General features: G+C 42.0%; 1 protein-coding gene across 1 annotated transcript in view; it reads right to left on the reverse strand.

Moving 5' to 3' along the window:
- CYSLTR2 (cysteinyl leukotriene receptor 2) overlaps positions 1–6313 on the reverse strand; it is a 51796-nt gene extending 45483 nt beyond the window's left edge. The window contains exon 1 of the mRNA XM_081263334.1: positions 6224–6313. The gene's annotated coding sequence lies outside the window, so the exon portion shown is untranslated. The remainder of the gene's footprint in view (positions 1–6223) is intronic.
- Between the last annotated feature and the right edge of the window lie 526 nt (positions 6314–6839).

Consider the following 6839-nt stretch of genomic DNA (forward strand, 5'->3'; position numbering starts at 1 on the left):
AAATTTTTACTGGACTCATGTTCATTCAGAATAAAGACTACATTTTTTGGCTTCCCTTTCAGCTAAATATGGACTTGTATTTAGATCAGGTCACGTGGATATAACCAAAAGGGTCAAGGGATCACCCTTTGTCTCTTCTTCATCCCTTCCTCGACCTGAATGCCTGGGATATAGATACTGACTTGGATCCTGAGGATGGGGTCACACCCTATGATGGCCTAAGAGCACAAGACATTCAACCAGTCACAAGTTCTGGTCCCTACATAGGCAGGTGATAAAACCTCAGGTCAATGAGATATGAGAGGAGTTTGTTGAGGTGTTATGTTTCCTCTCTCCTTGCAGAGTTCTACAGGGGAAGTATCAGATGTTGTCCTATATGTCTGGATTCAGAACAACCAAATAAACAGACCATCATGCATAAATTTGGCATTTCCCAGGTAGGTATTCTTTCTGATAGAAAGGTTCAGTTGCCATAAAATGGGTACAAAAATAATAATAACCTACTTCATGAGATTGTTATAATCATTAAATTAAATGACGTATATAAAGTGTTTAGTATAATGCTTACCACATAACAAACATAAATACTATTGCAACATTATCTCCAGGTATTTTAGCAAAATTTAAAAATCAATTATGGAGTTAAATAAATGTGACAACAACAGGATATCTACTTACCCAAATAAAAAATTATATATGAAGGCATTGAGCAGGGAAATGTCTAATAATTTCCTGATTAAGATGTAAATAGTTATTCTAAATTTTTTAAAATTAAGTTATATGTTGAAGAATAAGACAAAAAAAGAATATTAAATGAGAGCAAGAATAAAGAAATATTCTCCACCATTTCCATCAAGCCCCAAATTAATTGAAATATTATATCTCGCCAATAGAAATTGAACCTGTGCCTTCAGGCTTTTCCCTTTCCCATCTCCATTTCCTTCCCAACCTTCCTTATTTCCATTACTGCTGTGAAATCCCCTAGATTTATCCATCAGTGATGGGCAATACACACAGGCTTTTCCCATAGGATTCTTTTTTGGGTGGGGGAGGGCAGTACTGGGGATTGAATTCAAGGGCACTGACAAGTGAACCACATCCCAAGCCCTGTTTTGTATTTTATTTAGAGACAGGGTCTCAATGAGTTGTTAAGGGCTTCTCTGTTGCTGAGACTGGCTTGGAACTCAAGATCCTCCTGTCTCAGTCTCCTGAGCCACTGGGATTACAGGCGTGAACCACTGCACTCGGCCCCATAGGATTTTTTTTTTATTGGTTGTTTAAAACATTACAAAGCTCTTGACATATCATATTTCATACATTAGATTCAAGTGGGTTATGAACTCCCATTTTTATACAGATTGCAGAATCACATCGGTTACACATCCACATTTTTACATAATGCCATATTAGTAATTGTTGTATTCTGCTACCTTTCCTATCCTCTACTATCCCCCCTCCCCTCCCCTCCCATCTTCTCTCTCTACCCCATCTTCTGTAATTCATTTCTCTCCTTGTTTATTTTCCCATTCCCCTCACAACCTCTTATATGTAATTTTGTATAACAATGAGGGTCTCCCTCCATTTCCATGCAATTTCCCTTTTGTCTCCCTTTCCCTCCCACCTCATGTCTCTGTTTAATGTTAATCTTTTTCTCCTGCTCTTCCTCCCTGCTTTATTCTTAGTTGCTCTCATTATATCAAAGAAGACATTTGGCATTTGTTTTTTAGGGATTGGCTAGCTTCACTTAGCATAATCTGCTCTAGTGCCATCCATTTCCCTGCAAATTCCACGATTTTATCATTTCTTAGTGCTGCATAATACTCCATGGTGTATAAATGCCACATTTTTTTATCCATTCATCTATTGAAGGGCATCTGGGTTGGTTCCACAGTCTAGCTATTGTGAATTGTGCCGCTATGAACATCGATGTGGCAGTATCCCTGTAGTGCGCTCTTTTAAGGTCTTCAGGGAATAGTCCGAGAAGGGCAATAGCTGGGTCAAATGGCGGTTCCATTCCCAGCTTTCCCAGGAATCTCCATACTGCTTTCCAAATTGGCCGCACCACTTTGCAGTCCCACCAGCAATGTACAAGAGTACCCTTTTCCCCACATCCTCGCCAGCACTTGTTGTTTTTTTGACTTCAGAATGGCTGCCAATCTTACTGGAGTGAGATGGTATCTTAGGGTGGTTTTGATTTGCATCTCTCTAATTGCTAGAGATGGTGAGCATTTTTTCATGTACTTGTTGATTGATTGTATGTCCTCCTCTGAGAAGTGTCTGTTCAGGTCCTTGGCCCATTTGTTGATTGGGTTATTTGTTATCTTAATTTTTTGAGTTCTTTGTATACTCTGGATATTAGGGCTCTATCTGAAGTGTGAGGAGTAAAAATTTGTTCCCAGGATGTAGGCTCCCTATTTACCTCTCTTATTGTTTCTCTTGCTGAGAAAAAACTTTTTAGTTTAAGTAAGTCCCATTTGTTGATTCTTGTTATTAACTCTTGTGCTATGGGTGTCCTATTAAGGAATTTGGAGCCCGACCCCACAATATGTAGATCGGAGCCAACTTTTTCTTCTATCAGACGCAGAGTCTCTGATTTGATATCAAGCTCCTTGATCCATTTTGAGTTAACTTTTGTGCATGGCAAGAGAAGGGGATTCAGTTTCATTTTGTTGCATATGGATTTCCAGTTTTCCCAACACCATTTGTTGAAGATGCTATCCTTCCTCCATTGCATGCTTTTAGCCCCTTTATCAAATATAAGATAGTTGTAACTTTATGGATTAGTCTCTGTGTCCTCTACCCATAGGATTCTTAACAACACCTTAAACCACAGATTTGGCTTAAACTGAAGACCAAAGCGCGCGCGCTCTCTCTCTCTCTCTCTCTCTCTCTCTCTCTCTCTCTCTCTCTCTCTCTCGGGGTGTGTGTGTGTGTGTGTGTGTGTGTGTGTGTCGCGCGTGCACACACTGAGGAACCTATCTGAACACTGGTGCAGGGCTGTGAGTGTAGCTCAGTGTTGGAGCACTTGCCTAGTATATGTGAGGCCTGGGTTCAATCCCCAGCACCAAAAAATAAATAAATAAAAATAAAAATCAAGGGCTGGGATTGTGGCTCAGTGGCAGAGTGTTTGCCTAGCATGCATGAGGCACTGGGTTCGATCCCCAGCACCACATAAAAAAAATGAACAAATAAAATAAAGGCATTATGTCCACCTACAACTAAAAAAATATTTAAAAAATCAAATACACATTCCTGTCTGTCTAAAACACTAAGACAACAAAAATTAAAATTATAGAAGGAAAATTATTGGCGTGCACCTTGTGCACGCCTCAACAAGTCAACCTCCTTTTCTACACTTCACTACATTCTAAAGTTTGTCAATCAATCTGGTAGTAAATGCTTCAAATTGTTGCATTTCAATCTTCTCCAGGAGCCTCAGAATAGTAATCAGAATACAGCCCACAGATATTTTTCCAACACTCAGTCCTATTTATTTTCTTAATTTCATGTGCCTAACCCAGAAGTTCTATTCTATTGATCCCATAAAGCCTCACAAGGTCTCTAGGTTCTGCCTCTAAGCAAATAAAACAGACCATGAGGCCATGATGTATCACTTGGCCTTTTCCAGCAATCACTGGTTGGTCTCAGCACAGGACATGGAGAACAGACAATGCCCTGCCCTTCATATCCTTTGTGGTCTCTGACAAGAAGATCCTGGAACCCTAGATTCCCCCTCCCCCGACTCTGGGCATCCATTAAGGTAGAAACAAAAGTTTAGGAGTGGTTTTCATTATTTTCCAAAAAATGAATAGAAACTTAAGACTCCATTGGACGTCACAAGGTCACCTCCTTAAACAGGTATCGTCATTGGTTGGTCACAATTTGTGTGGCTATTCTTGTGGGCTGGTAGCTTCCACAACTCTTCCACCAACTCTGTGACCAGCACTGTGCTCAAAGTTCTACCTGTGTTGCTCCCAATCCTGTGTGATCCAAGCTTCACTGAGCCCTGAGCCCACCTATAACAAAAAGACCACAGTACTGAGTAAAGTTCTACCAAATATTTCTGGGAGTCCCTGCGGGTATTTCGCCAAGGTTCCAGTCCCATCAACTCTGCCAATTTTGGTCTCATTTGGTCTCATTTGTGGCTCCATCTGCCAATCACTGCCACATGACTGCCATTTGCTGCCAACTGCTCAGTGGACATCTCGGCTATTCCCACTTCTCTTCCAGAACAGCCACCCAGTACTGGAGGCTTTGAGCTACTAAACAGCACGTGGACTCTGACAAAGACGTGGAGACCATGTCTACCTCCACACTCTAACAAACGGATACCCAACAACGCAGTTTGTGTCCTGGTATCTTAGTTTCCAGGAAAATGATTCTTTCTGTTCAGCCTTGGTGGTTACTTCCTCTTTTCCCCTCCCTTCTTTGCTATCACTCCATCAGACTTGAACATGGAAGGCAAAGTCACGGGACAGACACCCACTGCACTGGGAGTCATACTTCCTTCCCCAGAATGAAGTTTTGTGACTGCATCTGGCCTGCCTTGTCTGGAAAGTTCCATCATGGGAGGCGTGCTGAGCTCCTAGCAGATAAACTCCTAGCAGACTTGTCTTTCCAGAACTCCAAACACTATGACCTTTTCTGACCCCAGTGGTAGATGGGACTTAGAATCCTGCTAAATCTCAATCATCCTGCAAGGTTGAAGCCTATTCGTCTCTCCTTATAAATAATAAAACCAAGACTTGGGGAGATTAAGAGATTTGCCCAAAGTTCCATAGCAATGCCCCAATTTACTTTAAATATAAATTTGTCAGTTAATGAATATGGTTTTATAATAAAAGGATTTCAAAAGTGGTGACTCAGGGGCACTGAAGCAAGGAAAAGGGATTAACTGACGAGGTCTGGGTGCTGAAATGATGGGGAAGATCAACTCTAATGCCAGTGTTCCTACAATCATGCAGGCGGGCCTCCATGGCTGCCTGGGACGTAAACCTATGGATGCCCAAGGGTACAACCTCTGTATGATTCCACTGGAAGAAATCTGGTTCATTTTCCTCTTCATTTTTGGTGCTGACACCCTGGTGTAAAGGGCAGAGTGAAACATTTGATTCAAGGTGGCAGATTATGATGTGGTCTTACTATCCACATGGGTCTCACCCTCCCTAGCTGGAACACTGAGCATGGTTACTCTCTAGACAATCCACAATCCCAGATATAATATAGGTATTATATAATATCGATGTATAATATAATATATGTAATATGTTATATATTATATAATATACAATGTATATTATATTATATAATATATATTATATAAATGTAATATATATAGTATATTTGGTATAATAAAGATAATAAAGATGGGAAACATGTCATTGCTCTGCTTGTGATGGAAAGGCAACAGAATGTAGATGAGTAAAAAGAATACCAGGGCTGGGGCTGGGGCTCAGTGGTAGATAACTTGCCTTGCACGTGTGAGACACTGAGCTCGATCCTCAGCACCACAAAAAAATAAATAAAATTAAAAAATTGTTTTTTAAAAAAGCATACCAGTGGAAGAAGATTTAAGCAGCACCAAAAGGTCAATTATTCCAAAATTTTTGAATAAATCTATACAAGTCAAAGGTTTTGATTGCAAACATTGAATCAGCTTTAGGTCCCTTAAGTAGAAGGAGAATCAAATGGAGAGACTTGGAGAGCAGGAAGAATTGTTAGGAAGGCTGGAGAACTGAGCCTGGAAGAAAGGCAAGGAATTAAGGGAACCAGGCCATTGACCCCCTCTTGGTCTCACCCCAGGACGGTGCATCTGGGGCGCTGTTGCCGCTGCTCCTGAACATTCCACACTGTCCTGGAACCCAGCAGCAGCCTCACCACCACCGGGCCCTGGATTCCTCCACTGCCACTGGGCCCCTGGACAAAGGGTGCCACTAACTGCTGCCCTGGCTTTTGGGTGACCTCACACCAAACTCAGAGTCCTTGAAAGAGCCAGGCTTCGACCACCTGTCCCCTTTGTAGAGGGACAGGATAAACAATATCTTCTTTTGAGCTCTCCTAGTGGAAGGTGGAGACCTGTCTCCCAGCAATACTCACACTATGGTGGGGTCCTCAGATGCAGGAGGGGGCTCAGAAATGGGTACCCTCTGCGTCAGTCTACTCAGACTGCCATAACTAAGTTCCACCGCCCGGGTGGCTTAAGCAATAGGAATTTATTTCCTACCGTTTTAGAAGCTGGAAGTCCAAGGTCAAGGTATGGGCAGGATTGGTTTCTCCCGAGGCCTCTCTCCTTGGCTCATAGGTGGCTCCTTGCTGCGTCTCACACGCTAGTCCCTCCATGCACATGCTTCCCTGGTGTCTCTCTGTGTGCCCAAATTCCCTCTTCTTATAAGGAGTCCAGTCAGATTGGGTCACATCCTTCCCAACAGTTTAACTTAATTGGTGCTTAAAGGGCCATATCTCTAGCTACAGTCACATTCAGAGGTACCGGGATTAGGGCTACAATATATGAATCATGAGGGGATTACAACTCAGCCCAAAATATCCTTCTAAATGGAAAACATCTACTGCAGCAATTAAAAACAGAGATGACAAGTGGGAACTAGGCCGAATGTGTGCTCAAATACAGAGTGAACTCTTAGCAGAGAAATTCTTGTCACTGAAACACTGAGGATGCCAATGAAGATCCAGAAGCAATCCAGGGCCAGGCGCAGTGGCACACACCTGTAATCCCTATAGCTTGGGAGGCTGAGACAGGAGGATGGAGAGTTCAAAGCCAGCCTCAGCAAAAAGTGAAGTGCTAAGCAATTTAGTGAGACCTGTTTCTAAATAAAATTAAA

Source organism: Spermophilus citellus (assembly GCF_964194105.1).
Source record: "Spermophilus citellus genome assembly, chromosome: 1".
Classification (NCBI taxonomy): domain Eukaryota; kingdom Metazoa; phylum Chordata; class Mammalia; order Rodentia; family Sciuridae; genus Spermophilus; species Spermophilus citellus.